Below are 25,652 nucleotides of genomic sequence, written 5' to 3'. Positions count from 1 at the left end.
TTGGGATATGTTTTCTTCATGAGACACAAGTTAGCCATCCCCAGCACAGACTTGGTACAGCCATGTCACAAGAACATGTTTCTCTCCCTCTTCTCAGAGATTCTGAAGGAAAGTCAGGCAAGAGAGAGGTGTTGTAAAGACTGAGAGGTTGTCTATATGATGATTTAGTGCGCAGCAAGCTGCAGTGTGAATCTATGGCGCTCTGAGCCTGTCACACACTAAGGCCTTCTCTACGCTGGCAGGTTTGTGCACGGTAAAGCAGCTTTCTGCGCTGTAACTCCCGAGGTGTACCCACTCCTGAGCCGCTTAGTATGCAGCAACCGCACAGCTGTAGCACTGTAAAAAAAACACCCCAATGAGAGGCGTACAGCTTTCTGCACCGGGGCTACAGCACCACGGTGCCAGTGTAGACACCCTGGTCAATTACAGCGCTACGACTGGCCTCCGTAGATGTCCCACAACGCCTGTTCTCGCCTCTCTGGTCATCGGTTTGAACTCTACTGCCCTGACCTCAGGTGACCAACCATCATCTTCCCCCCGGCCTTTAAATTCCTTGGGAATTTTGAAAGTTCCCTTCCTGTTTGCTCAGTGATGCGTGCAATGATCTCAGCGCATCTTTCCAGGTGACCAGGCCTGTTCCATGTACCAGACGATTCCCCACTTGGAGCAACGCCAAGCTGCTGGACCTCATTAGCATTTGGGGAGAGGACGCTGTCCAGTCCCAGCTGTACTCCAGCCATAGGAATTATGGTACCTACGGACAGATTTCACGATGCATGACAGAAAGGGGCCATGACGGGGACACGCTGCAGTGCAGGGTCAATGTGAAGCAGCTGCGGAACGCCTACCACAAGGCGTGGGAGGCAAACTGCCTCTCCGGTGCTATGCCCTCGAGCTGCTGGTTCTACAAAGAGCTGCCATGGAGAAACTGGGCAATCTACTGTTGCAGGTTCTTTGGCAGAACTGCTTTGTTTCTTGCCCCATTAAGGATAACTTTCCCGCACCACTCTGCCATCACTTGGGGGGACTGGGCGGGGGACCATTGCTGGACACAGGTTTGGAGAAGACCCTCCCTTGATTCCCTGCTCACCTTCAGCAATGAGATATCTTCCAGCCTGTGGAAAATGTGGGGACAGGAATGATTATAAGCCCCGCCCCCCAGTGCTTTCTCTCCCCAAGAGCCACATGCCCAGTGTACAGTACAATCCAGTAACACTGATTTCCCTTGCCCCTGCAATTACTCACCATTCTGGGGGTCTTGGGGCTCATGTGTGCTTGCATGGGGTCAGCCAGTTAGTGACAGGTATGTGAATAGCGGCTGTGTTTTAAATAATTGAATCACGGGTCTGTGTGTTGCAAACAATACTGTGTCTGTAAAATGTTGCATTTTGGCTTCACAGATATGATCTGCAGAGCCCTGTCTCCCTCTTTGTTATCACCAGCTGAATGGCTGCACAGAATTAGAAAGTGGCCATAAAGAATTAAAGAAGATTTTCTACGTGATGTCATGATGCACTCCATGGCCCAAAACCAAGAACTGAAGGAGTGGTGGGACAGCGAGAAGAGGGACCGAAAGGAGAACGCGGCGCACCAGAACGAAGCCGTGGAGCGGCTCTTAAACGTTATGGAGCGCCAAGCAGACATGCTCCAGGCACTACTAGCACTGCAAACCGAGCAGCTCCGTGCCCACCCTCCCCTGCAGCCGCTGTCACAAAACTCTTTCCCATGCACCCCCCAGACACCAACAACACACTGTCAACCTCCTGGCTCCAGTCTGTACCCGTGCCATTCCATTCCTCCCCCGTCACAATCCAGCACTGTGGACTCCCAATAATCACTGCACTCAACACCCATCCCTCTGCAGTTTAGCCCTGCTGAAGTACAGTACTGTATTCCAAAGGAGAAGGTTGGATATGATACCTGGACATACACAAATCTTTAACCGTCCCGGGACCCCACCTCCTCCTGGAACGCTCCCTTCCCCCATCCCCCTCAGTGCTGATGTGTTTTTTTATTTGTCTCTCTCCTCCGGTTGTTGTTTTTTAATAAAAGAATTGTTTTGGCTTGAAAGCAATCTTTATTCCATTAATTGAAAGCAAACAGAGCTCTGCAAAGCAACAGGCAATTTTCTTACACCTTCATAGTGCATCGTCTGCACCAATCACAATCACCTGCTAGCATTATAAGCACTGCACTCCTGAGCATAGCAGCAAATATTAGTGGCTTTCAGCTTCAAATTGCTGCCTCAAAGCATCCCTGACCCTTATGGCCCCATGCTGCACACCTCTAATAGCCCTGGTCTCTGGATGTTCAAATTCAGCCTCCAGGCGCTGAGCCTCAGCAGTCCAGCCCTGAGTGAAGCTTTCACTGTTCCCTTCACAAATATTATGGAGCGTACAGCATGCGGCAAAAAGCATGGGAATATTGTTATCGGCCAGGTCCAGCCTCCCATACAGGCAGCACCAGCGGGCCTTTAAATGGCCAAAAGCACACTCAACAGTCATTCGGCACTTGCTCAGCCTGTTGTTGAACCACTCCTTGCTGCTGTCAAGGTGTCCCGTGGATGGCTTCATAAGCCACAGCATTAAGGGGTAGGCAGGGTCTCCCAGGATCACAATGGGCATTTTGACTTCCTCCAAAGTGATCTTCTGGTCCAGGAAGAAAGTTTCCTAAACAAGCCAGCGTTTCAAAAGATGCGTGCGTCGTGCACCTTTCTGGACCAGCCTGTGTTAATGTCTGTGAAATGCCCACGGTGATCCACAAGTGCCTGGAGAACCATTGAGAAATACCACTTCCGATTAATGTACTCGGCTAGGTGGTCTGGTGCCAGAATTGGGATATGCGTGCCATCTATTACCCCTCCGCAGTGAGGGAAGCCCATTTGTACAAAGCCATCCACAATGTCATGCATGTTGCCCAGAGTCACGGTCTTTCCGAGCAGGATGTGATTAATGGCCCTGCACACTTTTGTCAACACGAGTCTAACTGTCAACTTTCACACTCTGAACTGGTTAGCAACCAATCAGTAGCAGTCTGGAGTAGCCAGCTTTCACAGTGCAATCGCCATGTGCTTCTCGAATGGCAGGGCAGCTCTCATTCTCATGTCCTTGTGTAGCAGGGCTGAGGCGAGCTCATCACCCAGTCCTATGGATGTGGCTTTCCTCATCCGAAAGTTCTGCAGACACTGCTCATCATCCCAGATGTGCACCATGATGTGATCCCACAATTCAGTGCTTGTTTCCTGAGCCCAAAAGCAGCTTTCCACTGTGGTCAGCACCTCCTTGAATGCCACAAGCAATCTCATGTCATAGCTACTACGTGTGGCAAGATCAGTGCTAAACTGCTCTTGCCTTTGTAGTTTAAGGAACAACTCCACTGCCACTCGTGACGTTTTAGTGAGAGCAAGCAGCATACTGGTCAACAATACGGGACCCATTCCTGCAGACCAAAGAGGGAGAGCAGAGCGTGCAGCACACAAACGATTGAAAGATGGCGCCAAATGCGGGTGGTAGCACAGGGATTGCTGGGATGCGAAGTAATGCATCACGGGACATTGGGACAGGACCCAGGATGCCCCGCGACCCCGCCTTCCCACAGCTCTTAGCGGCAGAAGAGGAAGAGGGGCTCTGTGGGATAGCTGCCCAGAGTGCACCGCTCTGAATACCGCTGCAAGTACCGCAAGTGTGAACCCGCTACTGCGCAGGCCGCTTTGTAACTGCCGGCACTAGAACCCTGCCAGTGTAGACATACCCTAACTAGCTGTGTGGACCCTGCTGGTGTGCACGAAAAGTCCGCTAGTGTATTTTGACCTAATGCTCTTTAAACAGTAAGTCAAAGCACACTTTTAGTGCACAGTAGCAGGGTCCACATGGCCTCTTAGCATGCGACACACTAAAGTGTGGTAGATTTACACCCCAGCTTGATTACCATATAGACATGCCTTAAGTGAGAGATCTCACCCTCATATTAAATGATTAGAGATCTACCTGATGGCAAATCTCTGCTCTTTACTTCTATTTATAGCTACAGTGTGTTTTTCCAATAATAACTTGTTTCTTTCTGAATATCTGCTATGAACGGTATTGCATATAACTCATTTATGAATAAGGGCCTGAATTTCAGAGGTGCTGAGCACCTGCAGCTCACATTTCCTTCAATTCACTTTGCAGGGAAGGGATCAAGCTCTGAGTTTCTAGATAATTACAATTAATTATTTTATTTTGCAGAATTAGTGAAAAAGTCTAAAATGTAAATAAGCTGGAAAAAACCCTATTTGTCTCTCATAGGTAGGATCTCCATATACACTACTTATGTATTTTGTTACTAAAGTAATTTTAGAGGTTAATAGTTTGGAAGAAAAAGAATCTCACCCCAGTGCATGTTAGTATGTAGATGTACTGTAGCTAGAATTATAGGGTAAACATCAGTGCACTAAGACCTCCTCTCCTGATCTTTTGCATTATGTATATCTAAACCTGAGTATTTGGGTAGATATATTGCTAAGCCTTCTGCTGTTTTCTTTAGCAGAATGCATTTGCTTCTACCCATTTATATTTAGTTATTGACTTTCAGATTTTTAAAGTCATTCCATAGAAAGGAATGTCTATCCTTTGCTTTAGGCACTCTCACACATTTTAAAAATAGATCAGGCCAGTAACTTCTCCCTTTGCCCAACATAATAACCTAGCAGCTGGAGATATCTTTACAATCTCTTACCAGAATCCTCCCAACCCCTTACTGCTAGGGAAAACAAGTGGGCCTTTGCAATATGCCCTGAGGGTTAATATACTAGGACTATTTTGGAGACTCAGAGGTGTGAGCTCCAAAGCAGAGAAGAATGCCCTGCCAACTGACCCGTCTCACAGAAGTGGGACTCCAGCTTAAGCACCCCCAATGATCAACTATTGCAGGATAGCAGAGAGAGATGTTTTTTCAGAAAAGAAGGTCCAAAGTCATTTAAAGCTTTACAGGTCAGACACCAACACCTTACGTTACACTCAGTACTTAAGTAGCCAGTGCAGCTCCAAACACATTAGTGTTGTGTGTTCCTGGAAAGATCCATGGCAGTGTCGCCAACTATTTTTATTCATGTCATAATATTTGTTATTTTTTAGAGCCTCAATTCCCTGGAGTCACATGATTATATGAGAATTTCAACTTTCCTTTAAAAAAAGATTCTAGCCTTCACGGTTGTGGAGGAAAGATTGAAAACATAACCTCTAATGGCTCACGTGGCAGGAAGCAAATGAAAAGCCCAACTTTTTTCAAAATCTCATGATTTTCTGGGGCCTGGCTCATGATGTTTGAAAGCATGCAGCTGGCAATCATGCCACTAAGAAACAAGCTGCTGTATTCTACACCACCTTCAATTTCTGCATTGAGTGCAGATGTAGCCCAAGTAGTGTGCTGCTGTACTTCAGTCTGGAGGTGACTAAGGCGAGGATGACAGTTCCAAGGTCTGCATCCAGAAGAAACAAATAGACTTCTGACTGTACATACAAGAAAAAACTGGATCTGGCTGGAACTGCTATCTGCTCTAACAGCAGCTAGGGGTTGAGCCAGATTCCTGGCTGGAAAGGGTAACGTCCCTCGGCCCGCGCCGCTTCCCGCAGTCCCCATTGGCCTGGAGCAGCGAACCGCGGCCACTGGGAGCCGCGATTGGCCGAATCTCCGGACGCAGCAGGTAAACAAACAGGCCTGGCTCGCCAGAGGCTTTCCCTGCACAAGAAGCAGAACAAGTTTGGGAACCACTGATGTAGTGGATATAAACGTTGCTTGCACATATTTTAAGCTTTAATTTCAGAAGATGTGAAATCTATATGCCCCAGGGGAAGGGCACAGACATATTAGAGGAGAAATTTCAAAAGAGTGCTAGGAATTGTCCTGTTCTTGCATTATCTTATAGGAGTATTGGACCGTCAACTGAAGTATTGTTCTCACTGAATTTGGTCCTTCTCCCAGTTACACTGTTACAATGGAATTACATCAGTTTAATGGATCCCAATTTGGCCAACCTCTTTTTTGTCTGTAACTTACTGTTGAGCCACTCAGTGCTCTATTCCTCTTAAAATTCCCACTGAAGTAACCAGAAGCTTTGCCTGGTTGGAGAGTATGGCATGAAGAGTCTGATACCCCTTCCACCCACCCCATCACTACAACCCAAAAACTGCTGGCCAAAAAAAAACAAGTGTGAAGAAAACGTTGGCAAAGGTTTCAAACAAGATCTGCAGAATTCTACAGCTTCAAGAGGTAAATTGCCCTCTCTGCTACACCAGTTCAACCACACTGAGGTCAATGAGGTTGGCCAGTGCAACTGAGAAGGGAATTTGGACCAACTAATCTTCATTCTAACCATCACAAGTTTTAACATACTAGGCATTGCAACAGTATGTACTCAAAGGGTAGAGTGCATCGAGTTCAAGGGTTGTCCCTGCCAGATACAACAGCAGTAAAATGAAGCTGCCACTTACTCATCCTCTACGTTTGCTACAGAAGAGGCAAGATTCGAGACAGATGTTGCCCACAGTATGGTTTGCACTATAGCCCTCCCACTGTGCTAATCCAACTTTAGCTGCACTGAAAGTCCTAGTAGGTGTTTTTCTGGCACCAGCACCAGTTTTTGACATGTCAATGAAGTCGCCACAGAAATGACTCAGCCACAGCGTTCCAGTGTCAGCAGTCCATCTATGCTGGGGTTCCAATGTTGAAACACTGGGTGCAGCTGAAAAGGCATTAGCAATGGTGGGCTTTTCACACACACACAACTTCTAGTGTTGAAAAGGTTTACAGCTAGATAGCTTCAACAGTTGTTGCTCAAAAGTGGCTATTTTCAGAAAAATGGCAAGCATTTTTTCCTGTTTGTAAAAGGGTCTGTCCAATGGGAATTGGAATTTTGTTTTAGCACACATGCTAAATGAAACTAGTGAACCCATACACAATAGCAGATTTAAAGGTAGCCATCCTGCAGCAAAAAAACTTCAGGACCAGACTTCAAAGAGAAACTGCTGAGCTTCAGTTCATTTGCAAATTTGACACCATCAGCTCAGGATAAAACAAAGACTGTGAATGGCTAGCCAGCTACAAAAGCAGTTTCTCCTCCCTTGGTGTTCACACCTCAACTGCTAGAAAAGGGCCTCATCCTCCCTGATTGAACTAACCTCGTTATCCCTACCCTGAGTCTTGCTTGCATATTTATACCTGCCTCTGGAAATTTCCACTACATGCATCCGACAAAGAGGGTATTCACCCACGAAAGCTTATGCTCCAATACATCTGTTAGTCTATAAGGTGCCACAGGACTCTTTACCGCTAGTTAAGCTATAGCACAGTTTGGGACACAAGCTGTTATAACCCATACTGTTATAACCCATTCTGACAGGGCCCATACATAATGCAAAAACCTAGCAGGGACACAACTATATGGTTACTTGTCTGTCCTACAACATGATTCTTCTGTGGTTTGCCTGGAGAAAATTTTCTGCAGAGCTTTCATATCAGAATTTCCAAGCACTTTACCAACAATCAAGTGAGTGCCATAGTGTCACTGCGGTAGGCAGGTATTACTCTCCCATTTTACAGACGGGGAAGCCAAAAGCAGGGTCCTGTATGGTCTGGCTATGGAGCCTGGCCAGAACTTAAAACCACTTCCTATAGCCAGTGGACAAAGGAGATATTGACACCATCCTAGTAAAAATACTAATGTAAGATGAGATTTAAACTTAGTATAAACACAGTTCTAGCTTGGTCGATTTCTTATGATTTGACTAACCAATATGGGCTGGATCAAGCCACATTAGAATTATGTTTAGTTAAGCTAGATCCTGGGACGCGGGGGGAGGAGGGGTGGTTATTTTTAAAAATCATTCTTCAGTTCAGTCCACACTTGCAAGGTATAACAAACAAGAAATGAATTCCACAGGTTCAGCAAGTTTAGTGTAAATGAAGCTGAGTTGATTTGCCCAAGGTCACACTGGGCCCCATCTACACTATATGATTCATGACATTGTTATGACACAGTTTGGTCCCAAGACGACTGTGCTATGTGGTTGGAGGAATGTGATAAAATGCCTTGGAGCCAGCCTCTGGTGAGTTAGGCCTGGTCTACACTACCAAGTTAGGTCGATGCAAGGCAGCTTATGTAGACTTAGTCGTGCACGTGTCTACACTTAAATGTGTCTCCCACTGTTGTAAGTGTCCTGTTATGCTGACATAGTAGCACCACCTCCCCGAGCAGTGTAGCGTCACAGTCGATGTACTTAGATCTACGCAGTGTGAATGCAGACACTGTGTTACTTAGGTTGACCCTAACTGTCCTCCAGCAGCTGTCCCACAATGTCCCATGCTGACTGTTCAAGTCACCATTGTGAACTTCACTGCCCAAGGTTCACGTAGACTGGAAGTCCTGCTCCCCGCCCCCCCGCCCCCCTTCTCTTTAAAGCCCTGCTGCTTTTTGAAATTCCTTTTCCTGGTGGTCTGGCTTGGCACCTAGCAGCTCTCCATTGTTGAGTGCACCTGTCCGGCTGACCATGCCAGCTACACGCTGCAGACACGCTCCTGCCTGGAGCACACAGGAGGTGGTGGACCTCCTGGGCCTGTGGGGAGAAGAGGATGTGCAGGCACGGCTACACACCAGCTGCAGAAAGGTCGCTATCTATGAGCAGCTTGCTCAGAGAGTGCAGGAGAAGGGGTACGACAGGGACCAGCAGCAGTGCCGTGTGAAATCTAAGGAGCTGCAGCAGGCATATCTGAAGGCCAGGGAGGACAAAAATGGACCCAGTGCCAAGACGCAGACCTGCTGCTTTTATAAAGAGCTGCACGCCATCCTCGGCGGAGACCCCATCACCATCCCCCATGCCACCATGAACACCAAGGTGCCTGAGTTATAGGTCCCTGCTGTGACCAGACAGCAGGATTATGGGAGACAGGAAACTGGGTGATCCAGCTGTGCAGTGAGCCAGGCCTGGTTTTTCACTCTACCACAGTCCAGCCAGCCCTGCCAGTCAGGCACTGGTGAGCCTGACGCAAGGGAAGGAACCTGAGATAAGTGTGTAGATAAATTTTCAATTACAGGGATGGCACCCACAAAGTAGCCCGACACAGCTTTTGACTTTTCATTAATTTACCCGTGCTAGAAGAGATAGTGGTATAACCAAGAGAGGTAGAATTGCTATCTGCTTTTCAAAAAGAAAAGGAGTACTTGTGGCACCTTAGAGACTAACCAATTTATTTGAGCGTGAGCTTTCGTGAGCTACAGCTCACTTCACTGATGAAGTGAGCTGTAGCTCACGAAAGCTCACGCTCAAATAAATTGGTTAGTCTCTAAGGTGCCACAAGTACTCCTTTTCTTTTTGCGAATACAGACTAACACGGCTGTTACTCTGAAACCTATCTGCTTTTCATTTCCCTCTAGAACTGGGGGTTGGGGTGTATGTGAAGTTGATGTACAGGGATATCCCTTGAATCCTGCTGAGAGATCTCAAAGAAACTGCAATTTTCTGCCAAAGTTTCTAGGGAGGGCTGCTTTATTTCTTTCCCACACCACTCAGCGATTACTTCAGCAGGCACCATTGCAGCACACAGGCTAGCAGCATATGGGTCCAGGTGGCATCAGGATGCCAGCAGCAGCTGTGCTGTCTCTGCATCTGTTAACCCTGAAGAGTAAGATATCAGGTAAAATCACCCCTGCCTGTGGAAAACGGTGCCAGTATTCAGTGCCATTGCTCTGCACAACTAGAATCGTACAACCAAGCAATTCCCTCCTCATTTCCCCAACTCCCGGAGGGCCACACTCACCATGGTTGGTGCTGCGACTGGTGCTGTGCAAAAGCAAACCCAAACAGAAGTGAGAATGTATTGCTTACAACTTTAGGGGAGCAAGAGAAATGAGTTCATCATCTTAAGTTTTGCTTTCTGACAAATGGTACCTCTGACAATGATACCTCTGTGTGTTTAATCTTCAGCTGCTACCATTGCAGCCTTCAGGGTGTCTCCTCCACACCCACGAAATGCCTGAGCCAGATAAGGAGGATAAAGGAGAAGGACTCGGAGTGATATGTTCAGTGAGATCCTGCAAACCAGTGCTGCATCAAGTCGTGAGCACAGGGCCTGGAGGTTGAACATTGTGGACAGCCTGGAGAAGAAAAGAGTGGAGAGGAGAAAGGCCCAGGAGTCGCAGCAGGAAAAGGAGAGGGAGATGCACCAGGACATAATCGGGCTTCTCAGGCAGCAAACACAGATGCTCCAGACTCTGATGGTCCTGCAGATTCAACAACCCAGGGCTCACCTCTCTCTGCAGTCCACTGAGAACTCAATACTGGGACCTTCCTATACCGCCTCTTCTCATTCTACAGTGTCAGTGGTCGCTGCACGACCACTATCACCAGGGCTAGCGTTAGACTCACTGGGGCTCAGGGCACAAACTCAGGAGTGGGCCCCTACCCTGTTGAAGCCCAAGCCCGAGCCCCACCACCTGGGCTGAAGCCAAAGCCCAAGGCCCATCACTCATAACTTAGCTTCACGGGGCCCACTATAGCATGAGCCCCCGGGCAATTGCCCTGCTTGATACCCACAAACACCAGGCCTGCCTACCACTCTCCTTAGGGGGAGATTAAAGACCATCATAGCATCGCATACATTGACCTGCAAAAGCCAGGGTTGGTGTAGATGTAGTTGAAATGGACATGACTGTTCTTTCCCCTTCATAAGTTCTGCTCTCTTAATTATTAAGTTTTTAATTTAATTATTTTAAAATTGCAAGGTTTTTTTTTTCTTTGTTTTTTTGTTTTAACGCTGATTTTGTTACAGAATAAAATTCTATGGTTTGGAACATAATTCATCTTTCTTAGTTCACAGTATATGCTGCAGTGCTCAGCAGTTCTGAGAGCAACCAATTAGCCGTTACTGCAGTGTCACACAACTCATAGAATCATTCACCAACAAAATTAATAGGAGTATTGACAATGTTATATTCCTACATGTACAGCAATCACCACACAATTCCTATCAGAACACAAAAGGCGACTACAGCAACACCCTCTACTCCAGCTCATTGTCTTTCAAAGCCTCCCTGAGCCATATAGCTCCACGCTACACTCTTCTAATAGCCTTTGTGTCTGGCTGTTCAAATTCAGCAGACAGCTACTCCACCTCTGCCCTCCACCCCGGCAGCAATTTTTCCCACTTTGCATCATGGATATTATGCAGGACAGAGCAGGCAGCTATAACGATTGGGATATTTTTCCCACTGGGGTCCAATCTTGTGAGTAAACAATGCCAGCGACCCTTCGAAAGACCAACACACATTCAGCTGTCATTCTGCACCTATTGAGCCAGTAGTTGAATCATTCCTTGCCTCTGATGAGGTGACGGGGGAAGGCTTCATGAGTGCAGGGAGCAAGGGGTAGGCTGGGTCCCCCAGGATCACATTGGCATTGCCAGTGGTAATCCGCCAGTTGGAAAAGAAAGTCCCTGGTTGTAACTTTCTGAACAGTCCCGTGTTCTTCAAAGATGCAGACATGATGTATCTTCCCTGACCAGCCTACACTGAGTCAGTGAAGCATCCCCGGTAGTGCACCAATGCTTGCGTTACCATAGAAAAGTAGTCCTTTCTGATGATGTATTCAGTGGTAAGGTGGTCTGGTGCCAAAATAGGGATATAAGTGCCACCTATTGCTCCACCATAGTTCAGGAACCCCACTGCTGCAAACCCATCCACTCTGTCCTGCACATTACCAAGAATCACAGTCCTGCATAGCAGGAGGTGATTAATGGCCCTGCACTCTTGCATCACAGTGGCCCCCACAGTGCATTTCCCAACTCCAAATTGATTCCTGACTGACCAGTAGCAATCTAGCATTGCAAGTTTCCACAGTGCAATCACCACTCACTTCTCCATTGTCAGTGCAGCTCTCATTTTGGCGTCCCTATGCTGGAGGGCTGGGGTGAGCTGAGGACACTGACCCAGGAATGTGGCCTTGGCATCTGAAAGTTCTTCAGCCACTGTTCGTCATCCCAAACCTGCATTATGATAAGATCCCACCAGTCGGTATTTGTTTCTCAGGCCCAGAAGCAGCACTCCACCATCTGCAGCTATTCTATGAATGCCACCAACAACCTTGAATTGGTTCTTGCTGTGTCCCACCGCAATCTGCCCTCCAACAAATCGTCATATTCCCCACTCATTCGGTTCTTCCTGTGGCTCTGCAGTACTTCAGGATCATGCGCCCTGTGTTGCAACACTTATGACAATAGTGCAGAGCTGTGCAGCCTCCACACTTCTGTCAGAGATGGTGGATAGAGACAAGGGCAGAAGCATCTGTGGGATTTTGAAAAAAAGGTGTGAAAATCATGGACTACAGATAACATTATGAGATGGAGACAGTTGCAAACTGGGAATTTGACCCCAGGCTCCCAGTCATCCCTGCACAACTCATTTCAGCCCCACCATGCATTGCCAAAACTTCCAAAAGACAGTGCACTGGATGGAGGTGAGTCGTAGAGTTGAATACCTACCCATGGATCACCGCTCTCTGCATCGATACAAGAGTATCTGGTGAGTACATGCACTGCCAACACAAGGAGCCAAGTGTGCACGTGCACAAGCGACATACTAACTGTGGCAGCTGTATGCCAATGTAACTTGTGCCAATGTCAGTTTGTAGTGTAGACATTGGGTTCACCACATCTCCTGTGGAATTCCTACTTGTGAGCTTGCTATGGAGTATGGCCAGAACTTAAAACCACTTCCTATAGCCAGTGGACAAAGGAGATATTGACACCTCCATTCTTCATGGGCACGTCCTCACTCTCAAGCAGCTGCCCCAAAGCCTGAGAGAGCATGCAAATAGCAAACATCCATGCCTCAGGGTGAATCAAATCCTACTGCACGGAGGTCACTATATCTCTGATTAAGATGTGAAAATATGGCAAATGTGTATCCCAAAAGAAACCTGGCACAGAAGTAATATTTTCATAGATTCATAGATATTTAGGTCAGAAGGGACCATTATGATCATCTAGTCTGACCTCCTGCACAACGCAGGCCACAGAATTTCACCCACCACTCCTACAAAAAAAACCTCACACCTATATCTGTGCTATTGAAGTCCTCAAATTGTAGTTTAAAGACCTCAAGAAGCAGAGAATCCTCCAGCAAGTGACCCGTGCCCCATGCTACAGAGGAAGGCGAAAAACCTCCAGGGCCTCTTCCAATCTGCCCTGGAGGAAAATTCCTTCCCGACCCCAAATATGGCGATCAGCTAAACCCTGAGCATATGGGCAAGATTCATCAGCCAGATACTACAAAAAATTCTTTCCCAGGTAACTTGGATCTTACCCCATCTAAAACCCATCACAGGCCATTGGGCCTATTTACCATGAATATTTAATTACCAAAACCATGTTATCCCATCATACCATCTCCTCCATAAACTTATCGAGTTTAATCTTAAAGCAAGATAGATCTTTTGCCCCCACTACTTCCCTCGGAAGGCTATTCCAAAACTTCACTCCTCTGATGGTTAGAAACCTTCGTCTAATTTCTAATCTAAATTTCCTAGTGGCCAGTTTATATCCATTTGTTCTTGTGTCCACATTGGTACTGAGTTTAAATAATTCCTCTCCCTCTCTGGTATTTATCCCTCTGATATATTTATAGAGAGCAATCATATCTCCCCTCAGCCTTCTTTTAGTTAGGCTAAACAAGCCAAGCTCCCTGAGTCTCCTTTCATAAGACAAGTTTTCCATTCCTCGGATCATCCTAGTAGCCCTTCTCTGTACCTGTTCCAGTTTGAATTCATCCTTCTTAAACATGGGAGACCAGAACTGCACACAGTACTCCAGGTGAGGTCTCACCAGTGCCTTATATAACGGTACTAAAACCTCCTTATCCCTACTGGAAATACCTCTCCTGATGCATCCCAAGACGACATTAGCTTTTTTCACAGCCATATCACATTGGCAGCTCATAGTCATCCTATGATCAACCAATACTTTTATATTTCCTTAAACAAGAACCAGGATAATTTAATGAGAAATACAATAGCTAAATTGGTCAGTGTGAACTATTACACTGGTTTAAAACTGAAATATCTTGCATTGACTTCAGTAGAGATACATTCCTATAAATCCAGAACAACAGATTTCATAGTCAAGCACACAATATGTAATAGTTTGGGTATTATTTATATGTAACATTTTGTTAATGAGTATCTGTAAAGCACTTTGAACACTTAAAATGCCAAGTATTAATGAACATCTCACAAAATCTAATAAAACTACAGACAAGCTAATGTGTACACTGTCGCATAATGAGGGCATGCTGCACAAGTTGGTAACAGTTATAAAGTACCTTCTGTATTTAATTTGTAGCCTAAAAGATATTCAAGAGATGAATCTTAGTGGCAAATTATATTGAGGCCTACAACACCCTCACAGTTCTGCAATTGGGCAAAAACACAATATTAAGAAAACTTCATGTTTCTTGATGAATCTGGGTTTGGGTGGACCTTTGCCCCTATATTTACTGGGGAGGCATTTATGATTCAAGCAAAAGTACAGCTTTTTAATTACCTTATGTGCTGGGTGATCTATCATGAGCCCATGTTTACCTATGTTTTCCCTCATAAGTCAATGACATTTTGATTGGCATATCCTGGTGGATTTGTTTTTAATAGTAAGTTTGGCATTAGTTGGTTACTGCTACAGTACTATGTCTTTTTCTTAAAATGTGGCTTTGCACTAACATTATAATATGTAATCTTGATGTAATATGATGGTATGTATGTAATATGTAATTTGATGGTCTTATTTATTTTTGTTTGCCCCCTTTTTTCAAACTCCTTCCTGAAATAGCTCAAAGGCTTCTACTGCGTATGAACTATGTTTGTTAGCTATTTTATAACCAAAATATTTGAAAGTAAACTTGGGTATAGTTACCATGTCTGTCAACCAGTCTGTTTGCATCAGTTATTAATAACACAATGAAATAGAAGTTGGAGTAGTGTACAGCTGTATTTAAGGTGACCTTCCTTTGGAATGATCTTGTATAGCAGTTCAGCCTCCTACATGGTCTGATATGAGGGGAAACAGTATATTGAGGAAAAGACAGAGCACAAGGCAGCTATTTCCAAACAGAGGATTTGTTACAGCTTTTACTGAACTCCTCTCCCCCACCTCCCCACTCAAACTTCTGTGAGCGCAAAAGAATTGAAGGAAAATATTTCATTTTCATCTGCCTTCTGTCAGAAAATGTGTGTGTTCATTATTGGGCTTGCAACAGGACACCTTTGGGTGTACTGTACATTGTATAGTTATGATTTGGGCCCTACCAAATTCACGGTCCATTTTGGTCAATTTTACAGTGTGACGTTCCTCTCTGATGTTATCCGGACTGGTGATCTGCTAGGTCACTCCAACCCTTGACTCTGGGAGCCAGCTCTGCTGTGAGAACCCCCACTCCAGGCTTTTCATGCACAGCGTCTGGCATGTAAGCTGCTCCTTGGATTGTGCAACAGAATGATACTAGCCAATATCTTCAGTCCCAGACACAACTCTAAGAACCTCCATCTTGCAGTGTCCAATTATGCCCGCTGGATGCTGAAAGCTTATATGAGTTCATCAATTTAACAAAGAAATTGATATGTGCCAGGTGTGTTATCCCAAGGGGAGTCTCTGACACACTTCAAACCAAATGCACTGCTTCAGGTAGAATAAACAAACAAATTTATTAACTATAAAGATTGATTTTAAGTGATTATAAGTCAAAACATAACAAGTCAGATTTGGTTAAATGAAATAAAAGCAAAATGCATTCTAAGCTGCTCTTAACACTTTCAATGTCCTTACAAACTTAGATGCTTCTCACCACAGGCTGGCTGGTTGCTCTTCAGCCAGGCTCTCGCTTTTGATCAGTGCTTCAGGCGCTTGGTGTGGTGTCTGTAGATGTAGGTGAAAGAGAGACAGAGAGCATGGCAAATGTCTCTCCCTTTTATCATGTCCTTTTTTCCCTCTTGGCTTTGCCCCCCTCCCCTTCAGAGTCAGGTGAGCATTACCTCATCGCAGTTCCAAACTGACCAAAGGAAGGGGGGTGATGCCTTCGAGAGTCTAACAGATTCTTTTGTTGATGCCGAGGCCAGCGTCCTTTGTTCCTGTGAGGCTGGGCTGGGTTTGTCCCATACCTACCCTGATGAGGTGTGAACTGCCTCTCTGTTCTTGGAGAGTTTTTGCCTGGGCTTGCTTTTCAGTCATGGGATACATTTTCAGTCTCATAACTATACACATGAAATTATAAGCTATAACATTACTGTAACAATTATTGTAACATTACTAAAACAACCATGCTCGGTGCATCATGAGCCTTCCAAAGACATCCGACATGAGAAACTTTGCATTGGATACCACACAATCATTTTGCAAAGAGGAACACGGGGGGTGCTGGGTGTTCTCTGGAGGTAAAGAGCATCACACACAGTCACAGAATTTTAAAAATAGTAAATTTAATGATTTCAGCTATTTAAATCTGAAATTTCACAGTGTTGTAATTGTAGGGGTCCTGACCCAAAAAGGAGTTGTGGGGTGGTCGCAAGGTTATTGAAGGTAGGGTTGCAGTACTGTTGCCCTTACTTCTGCGCTGCTGCTGGCAGCAGTGCAGAAATAAGGACTGGGCCCTCAGTCAGCAGCTGCCACTCTCTGGCTGCCCAGCTCTGAAGGCAGCAGCGCAGAAGTAAAGGTGGCCTGGTACAGTATCGCCACCCTTACTTCTGTGCTGCTGCTGGCGGGGCGCTGCCTTCAGAGCTGGGCACCTGGCCAACAGCCACCACCCTCCGGCCGCCCAGCTCTGAAGGCAGCATGGAAGTAATGGTGGCAATACTGCAACCCCCCTAAAATAACCATGCGACCACCCCTGCCCTCCACAACTCCCTTTTGGGTCAGGACCCCCAATTTGAGAAATGCTGGTCTCCCCGTGAAATCTGTGAAAGACCAGATTTCACGGTCTGTGACTTTTTTTCATGGCCATGAATTTGGTAGGGCCCTAGATATGATATTCACCAAAATAAGCAAGACAGTGCTAAAGGACATGAACCTCAATGAAAACTGTAAATGCTAGCAGCACAAGTTGAATCTTGCCCTGTCGCATTTTCTTTGGAATGTGTTCCTGCCAGGTTTCAGCCTAAGAAAACATGGATTTGAAGCAGAAATTCTTGTTGCTGAGGAGGTAAAGATAAGTGCATAAGATGCTAAACAACAAGCTATATACTGATGATGAAATATACCAGCCTTGGAAATGCAACTAGATTTATTTAATCAGTTTAGTAATTTAGTATTGTATTATATTTCTACATTAAGAAATTATATATTTCTATTCTATTTCTCAATTAAGGATTATATTACATCATCCTTGCTTGTGCTATTACTTTATTCCATTAGTAACCCTCCCATTGATTGCCTTAGCATACCACAAGAATATTTTTTTAAAATGCTCCGCGATGCGTACCAGCAGCTTGCAAATTTCAGGTTCTGGTTTTAACTTTTAAAGCTGTAAAAGGGTTAGGATCTGCCTACCCATTAGACCATCTCTCTCTATACCATACTGTCATAGTAGCGATCAGAAGAGGTGGTTGAACTGGAGCCCTTTTGATATAAATCAAGGGGAAACTGACTGCTCCCCAGTCTGAAAAAGCCCAAATCTGATGATCTTCAGGGCACACTGCAAAGCCTAGCTTTTTCCTCGCTCGGCTGACTATGGGGTTTGTTTCCTGGCTCACTGGCAGTTCATCATTTTAAATTGTACAGTTGCACTTAGAATGTATTTTAACTATACCATTGGGTGAAGAGCATGTAAATAAGTGACCTTTTATAGAAATCTAGATAAATAATCTAACCATAAAAGCTTTTTATGTTCCTAGGAATGCAGAATAACTAACCCAGGAACCTATCCTTGCAACAAAGCCCGTTGTCAACTGTGCCCACATATTTATTCAGGGGACACCATCATAGGGCCTAATAACATCAGCCACACTATCAGAGGCTCGTTCACCTGCACATCCACCAATGTGATATATGCCATCATGTGCCAGCAATGCCCCTCTGCCATGTACATTGGTCAAACTGGACAGTCTCTACGTAAAAGAATAAATGGACACAAATCAGATGTCAAGAATTATAACATTCATAAACTAGTCGGACAACACTTCAATCTCTCGGGTCACGCGATTACAGACATGAAAGTTGCAATATTACAACAGAAAAACTTCAAAACCAGACTCCAGAGAGAGACTGTTGAATTGGAATTCATTTGCAAATTGGATACAATTAACTTAGGCTTGAATAGAGACTGGGAGTGGCTAAGTCATTATGCAAGGTAACCTATTTCCCCTTGTTCCCCCCCACCCCCAGACGTTCTTGTTAAACCCTAGATTTGTGCTGGAAATGGCCCACCTTGATTATCATACACATTGTAAGGAGAGTGATCACTTTAGATAAGCTATTACCAACAGGAGAGTGGGTTTGTGGGGGGAGGGGGGACAAAACCTAGATTTGTGCTGGAAATGGCCCAACTTGATCATCATACACATTGTAAGGAGAAAGAAAAGGAGTACTTGTGGCACCTTAGAGACTAACCAATTTATTTGAGCATAAGCTTTCGTGAGCTACAGCTCACTTCATCGGATGCTGTAGCTCACGAAAGCTCATGCTCAAATAAATTGGTTAGTCTCTAAGGTGCCACAAGTACTCCTTTTCTTTTTGCGAATACAGACTAACACGGCTGTTACTCTGAAACCTGTCATTGTAAGGAGAGTGATCACTTTAGATAAGCTATTACCAGTAGGAGAGTGGGGTGGGGGGAGAGAAAACCTTTTGTAGTGGTAAACACCCATTTTTTCATGGTTTGTGTGTATAAAAAGATCTTCTGTACTTTCCACAGTATTCATCCGATGAAGTGAGCTGTAGCTCACAAAAGCTTATGCTCAAATAAATTGGTTAGTCTCTAAGGTACCACAAGTACTCCTTTTATTTTTGCGAATACAGACTAACACGGCTGTTACTCTGAAACCTAGGAATGCTTTGACTTGCAGGGCTGGATCTTGCAAGCTGATGACTACCTCCTTGTGACATGCCAAACACCTGTCACTCATTGACATAAAAAAGAATTGAGCATGCTCAGTGTTTGAAGGCTTGGACTCCTTATAAGGTACTGAAAAGGTAAGTGTCTTATTTTCATCCAGATCTTTCAAATTCCAGCGCCCATGTACACGCAGGGACATATCTTACTCCAACTGAAATGGCTGGTAAAACTTATGTTAACTACAGTGGAAGCAGGATCAAGCAAAGCAAGCACAAAAAAGGTCATTATAAGTCAAGCATTATAAGTTTTGGCATTACTAAATAAATGTCAATTATAATTAATAAAAGTCCAAGTCTTCAAGGTTGAGGTATGAAGCTTCTAGCTACAACAGTCCATGACAAGCTATTTGTGCAGTAATAAAATTAAGGAGCCAGGCTGACATCCTTTGGGCTGCATGTTAGACTCCGCAGAACAATTTCTAGGGAGCATATTTTAGGAACTAGAATCTGCAGTCTCTGAAGTCACAGCAGTGAAGCAGGAAAGTCACATTTTGACAATTAGGTGAGCAGAGACACATCCTGGAAAACAATACAGGATTACTCCAGCTAAGAGCTTGGTTCAATTCAGATTTAAATCCAACAAGGATGTCATGGATCCACAGGTCTGGTCTGTGTCCCAGCCTGTAATCAGTCTCTTGGGAGTCACCCCTTTAATGTGCAGGGTCTCAACTCTGAGACCCAGCCTTCAGCACCAGTAATTCCTGTCTCTCTCTCTCTGGCTCCCTGCAGTGAATCCAGCCAAGCCAGAGTCCTGTGAGAGACTTGTACTGTAGCCCGTCAGGGTGCAATGATCTCATTGAGTATTTGCAGTGACACCAGGCAGCCTTTCCAAAACAAGGTAACAGTTTATTAGTCACCTGGCACACAAAATCTGAAAGTTCTGGCCAGGCAGTGCCACAAGCCAGCTAACTTGTCATGGACTCCAGTTCCAGCACTCCCTCCCCATCTCTTTGTCCTTAGTCCCATGTGAGAGAGCACCTGAGAGTCTCTCCAAAGGGCAGCTCTTATTTAGCCAAGTGACCTGACACCTTCTCTTCTTGGTTTTCCAGTTCAGTTTGCATATCATGTCTGCGGGGGTTTCCTGCTTTTAGGTGTTGATTGTTCAGTGGCTGGGGGGGCCTCCTTGTTTTCTTGGATCCTCTGTTAATTTGGGTCAGTTTCAGCCAGTTCTTTAATGATCCAGCCATTCCACCTAGACAGCGAGGTGACAATCATACCTCCTGTCTCCTGCGCTGTTCCAGGAGCCCTGTTAACCGTTTTGCTCCCACTGGGTAGCAATGTGCAGTGCAGAGAAAATTGAGGCATGCATCAGAATCATAAAAATATTACAGAAAAATTTTCACTTCATCACAAAGGGTTTGCAGTTCAAGTTGATCAGCAAAAAATTATGAAAAGATACATTTTGTTTGTTCTGCTTGGGTTTTTGTTTGTTTGTTTACCCTAGATTAGGTAAAAAGAAAAGGAGTACTTGTGGCACCTCAGAGACTAACAAATTTATTTGAGCATAAGCTTTCGTGAGCTATAGCTCACTTCATCAGATGCATTAGCTTATGTTACATTCCTGATATTTCTATTTTTGCTGCAGAACTTTCTTAAAGGTATGAGAAGTGCGTGAGCTCAGAGCCTCACAAAAGTGGCAATGATGTTGAAATTAAGTCATACTTTTTTCCAAATACTCATCAGACAATTAGAGTTAAACAGGCATTAACAAAAAAGTTTTACAATGTCTGACTTAAAAATCTCTCCCCTCTCCATTTCACTTTCCGTTCTTACTCTTGTCATGGTTTTACTAGTTCTCCCATAAGCAGGGTCTTCCAGGATACAAATTCAGGTGTTGTATACATTTGTTAGTGAAGTTTGGCATGCATTAGACATTATGAAGCTGCAACAAAGGTCAAAACTTGTTTCCTTTGCAATTCACCTTTAACACCAAAGGTAAGAGAGTCTGGAGGGTAGAGTTGACAAGTTTGGTGATAATATTGTTTAGCTAGGGAACATCAGTTTATCATGCAAATTTTATGTTGCTAATCAAATCTTGGAAATCCTTTTTGTAAAATATAAACTTGGTTTCATGAAATTGCAGAAACACCCCACAAGTACAACCCCTGTCTCTTTCCAAGTGGTTTTCCTATAACCTGTCCCTGTACAACATTAAGGACAAATCATGACGCAGTTTTAACACTAGTTATAATACAATGCAGAAAGACAAGAAATATGCTTCATTTTCTGCATCTATTCTTTATTAGGAATTTTATGCCAAAGAACTTGGTTATCATTAGACATAGGACATGGCATGTCTAGCCTGTTACTAAACAAACAATCTTTCCCTACCCAAAGGGTAATGGTAATCAATGTAGTTTAATCAACCAGGTGATAAAAATGTTATTTCAGAGACTTGGATTGCTTACATTACTCTTAAGTATCCTACTGTAAAATCTGCTAAATGAATGCTTCTCTTCAGAAGAGTTTTATATTTTGTTGTTGTATCTGCATGTCTGGCTTCTGTGTAACAAAACGACAACAACAAAAAACCACACAGAGAGAAGCCACAACTTGTGAAGTCAAGCAAAGCTTTGGATGAATTTTTTTCTGTTGCCTAATCGCCAAGGGTGAAGTGACGGCCCTCTGTTCAGGGTGGAATGTCCCCAAGGTGATAAAACATTTCCTCATAGAAGGTTTTATAACCAAATTAGAAGTTCACGGTATAAGAATCTGTTTTTACTGTCGCAAAGGTCAAAACTTCAAGGCGAGCACCTGAAGTGTCACATGAAGTGAGCTGTAGCCCATGAAAGCTTATGCTCAAAAAAATTTGTTAGTCTCTAAGGTGCCACAAGTACTCCTTTTCTTTTTGCGGATACAGACTGTCAAGGTTCCTCCCCCACTCTGAACTCTAGGGTACAGATGTGGGGACCTGCATGAAAAACCTCCTAAGCTTATCTTTACCAGCTTAGGTCAAAACTTCCCCAAGGTACAAAGTATTCCACCCGTTGTCCTTGGAATGGCCGCTACCACCACCAAACTAATACTGGTTACTGGGGAAGAGCTGTTTGGACGCGTCTTTCCCCCCAAAATACTTCCCAAAACCCCACACCCCACTTCCTGGACAAGGTTTGGTAAAAAGCCTCACCAATTTGCCTAGGTGACTACAGACCCAGACCCTTGGATCTTAAGAACAATGAACAATCCTCCCAACACTTGCACCCCCCTTTCCTGGGAAATGTTGGATAAAAAGCCTCACCAATTTGCATAGGTGACCACAGACCCAAACCCTTGGATCTGAGAACAATGAAAAAGCATTCAGTTTTTTACAAGAAGACTTTTAATAGAAAATAGAAGTAAATAGAAATAAAGAAATCCCCCCTGTAAAATCAGGATGGTAGATATCTTACAGGGTAATTAGATTAAAAAACATAGAGAACCCCTCTAGGCAAAACCTTAAGTTACAAAAAAGATACACAGACAGAAATAGTTATTCTATTCAGCACAATTATTTTCTCAGCCATTTAAAGAAATCATAATCTAACACATACCTAGCTAGATTACTTACTAAAAGTTCTAAGACTCCATTCCTGGTCTATCCCTGGCAAAGACCAGCATACAGACAGACACAGACCCTTTGTTTCTCTCCCTCCTCCCAGCTTTTGAAAGTATCTTGTCTCCTCATTGGTCATTTTGGTCAGGTGCCAGCGAGGTTACCTTTAGCTTCTTAACCCTTTACAGGTGAGAGGAGCTTTCCCCTGGCCAGGAGGAATTTCAAAGGGGTTTACCCTTCCCCTTATATTTATGACACAGACTAACACGGCTGCTACTCTGAAACCATTCTAATAACTGCAGCTGCATCCAATCTAAAGCCTCCCAGCTGCTGAACCACCCAACATTCCTATTGCCCCTCCACTGCTCAGCAGTTGCTCCTTCCACCTCTCTGACCTGCACTCTCTCCTGCTCCATCAGCCCCATCACACTGACCACCCCATCCACTCACTTGATCCCCCTGCCTCACACCTATTGCTTTACCTGACCTAAATCCCCCTAACTTCTCAGTCTAGATTCCTTCCCTGACTATTACAATCCACAGACAAGAATCAGTTTTATGCCATGTAATTGTAGCCATGTCCCAGGATATTAGAGAGAGAAGGTGGGTGAGGTAATATCTTTTATACTTCTGTTGGTGAGAGAGACATGCTTTTGAGCTTACACAGAGCTCTTCTTCAAGTTTTCTTCAAGTCTGAGGGTCATAGCTAAATGCAAGGTGGAACAGATTGTTTAGCATAAGTAGTTGGCACATATTCTAAGGGATCATTCAAGGTAGAGTGGCCTGTTAACACCTCTGCAGTTATACAACAGAAAGAGAGGGTTAGTGCATTACAGATTGTTGTAATAAACCATAAATCCAGTGTCTACTACTTATGCTAAACAACCTTGCATTTAGCGATGATGCTTGGAGTACCTTCCCTAGACCTGAAGAAGAGCTCTGTGTGGCTCGAAAGCTTGTCTCACTCACCAACAGAAGTGGGTCTAATCAATTATATTACCTCACCTACCTTGTCTCTCTAAGATTCAGTTTTGTCAGTTTTCCAGAAAAGAATTAAGGGGAAACCATTTTGTTACTTTCAGTTAACCAGTTTCTAATTCCCCTTTTCATGTACTTATACAGGTATAAAGAAAAGGAGTACTTGTGGCACCTTAGAGACTAACAAATTTATTTGAGCATAAGCTTTCGTGAGCTACAGCTCACTTCATCGGATGCATGCAGTGGAAAATACAGTGGGGAGATTTTATATACACAGAGAACATGAAACAATGGGTGTTACCGTACACACTGTAACGAGAGTGACAAAGCCAGAAGAGTACCCAAAAGTTACCTATTACAGGACAGGCCCAACAAAGAAAATAACAGAACGCAACTAGCCATCACCTTCAGCCCCCAACTAAAACCTCTCCAACGCATCATCAAGGATCTACAACCTATCCTGAAGGATGACCCATCACTCTCACAGAACTTGAGAGACAGGCCAGTCCTTGCTTACAGACAGCCCCCCAACCTGAAGCAAATACTCACCAGCAACCACACACTTCACAACAAAAACACTAACCCAGGAACCTATCCTTGCAACAAAGCCTGTTGCCAACTGTGTCCACATATCTATTCAGGGGACACCATCATAGGGCCTAATCACATCAGCCACACTATCAGAGGCTCGTTCACCTGCACATCTACCAATGTGCCATCATGTGCCAGCAATGCCCCTCTGCCATGTACATTGGCCAAACTGGACAGTCTCTACGTAAAAGAATAAATGGACACAAATCAGACGTCAAGAATTATAACATTCAAAAACCAGTTGGAGAACACTTCAATCTCTCTGGTCACTTGATTACAGACCTAAAAGTGGCAATTCTTCAACAAAAAAACTTCAAAAACAGACTCCAATGAGAGACTGCTGAATTGGAATTAATTTGCAAACTGGATACAATTAACTTAGGCTTGAATAGAGCCTGGGAGTGGATGGGTGATTACACAAAGTAAAACTATTTCCCCATGTTTATTCCCCCCCACTACTGTTCCTCAGATATTCTTGTCAACTGCTGGAAATGGCCCACCTTGATTATCACTACAAATCCCCTCCCCTGCCCCCACTCTCCTGCTGGTAATAGCTCACCTTACCTGATCACTCTTGTTACAGTGTGTATGGTAACACCCAGTGATGAGCTGCCAAAATCTTAACAACCAGTTCCCTCCTCACCCCACGAGGGGGTTGTGGCCCGGCCCCGCCCCCAGGACTCCTGCCCTGCAGAGCACCCACGGAGTCAGCACCTGCGCACGTAGACATATCCTACGTCTTCCAAGTCACTTAGGCACGTTTGAAAATTTTACCCATAATAAGCAACATTGTACACCTGTCCATCATACCTAACAATGACATCACAGCATCTCACATATAGTAATACATATGTAGGCATGTGTAGGCTCCTGTTGAAGACTTGACATTGCGCTTAGCCCTTTTTTCAATCATTTTTTCATGTCTGTCTTTCCCAAAGTGTTTATATTCTTTATTGATAGTTGCTCTCCATTCAGTTCTGTCCTGGGCTGTGTCTTCAAGGTTATCTATATCCATGTCACGCAAGTTGAGATTCTACTTAAGGGTATCTTTCAAGTGTTTATGTTGACCACTATTTCTGTGCTGTCTGAGTTTCAGCTTACCATAGAGGACTTTTTGTGGGACTCAATCACCACCCATTCTGATAACATGACCTGTCCATCTAAGCTGAGCTTTCCTGATCATTGTCTCGATGCTGGTTGGTTTTGTTCTTTCCAGGATGATAATGATTTACACTTATGGACCTTCAAAACAAAGCAAAGACAGCACATGTGAAATTTTTCAAGTTGTTTGATGTGTCTGGGGTAAACTATCCATGTTTCACGTCTGTATAAAAGAGATGCTCTGACAGCTGAATTGTACCTCAGTTTTATTGACAGTTTGTTGGTATACAGCTGAGTGTCCTATAGCGAAGTCTTCCAAAAGCCAGGC

Source organism: Eretmochelys imbricata, chromosome 1 (genome assembly GCF_965152235.1).
Source record: "Eretmochelys imbricata isolate rEreImb1 chromosome 1, rEreImb1.hap1, whole genome shotgun sequence".
Taxonomy (NCBI): Eukaryota; Metazoa; Chordata; order Testudines; family Cheloniidae; genus Eretmochelys; species Eretmochelys imbricata.
This window is presented reverse-complemented; position numbering follows the sequence as displayed.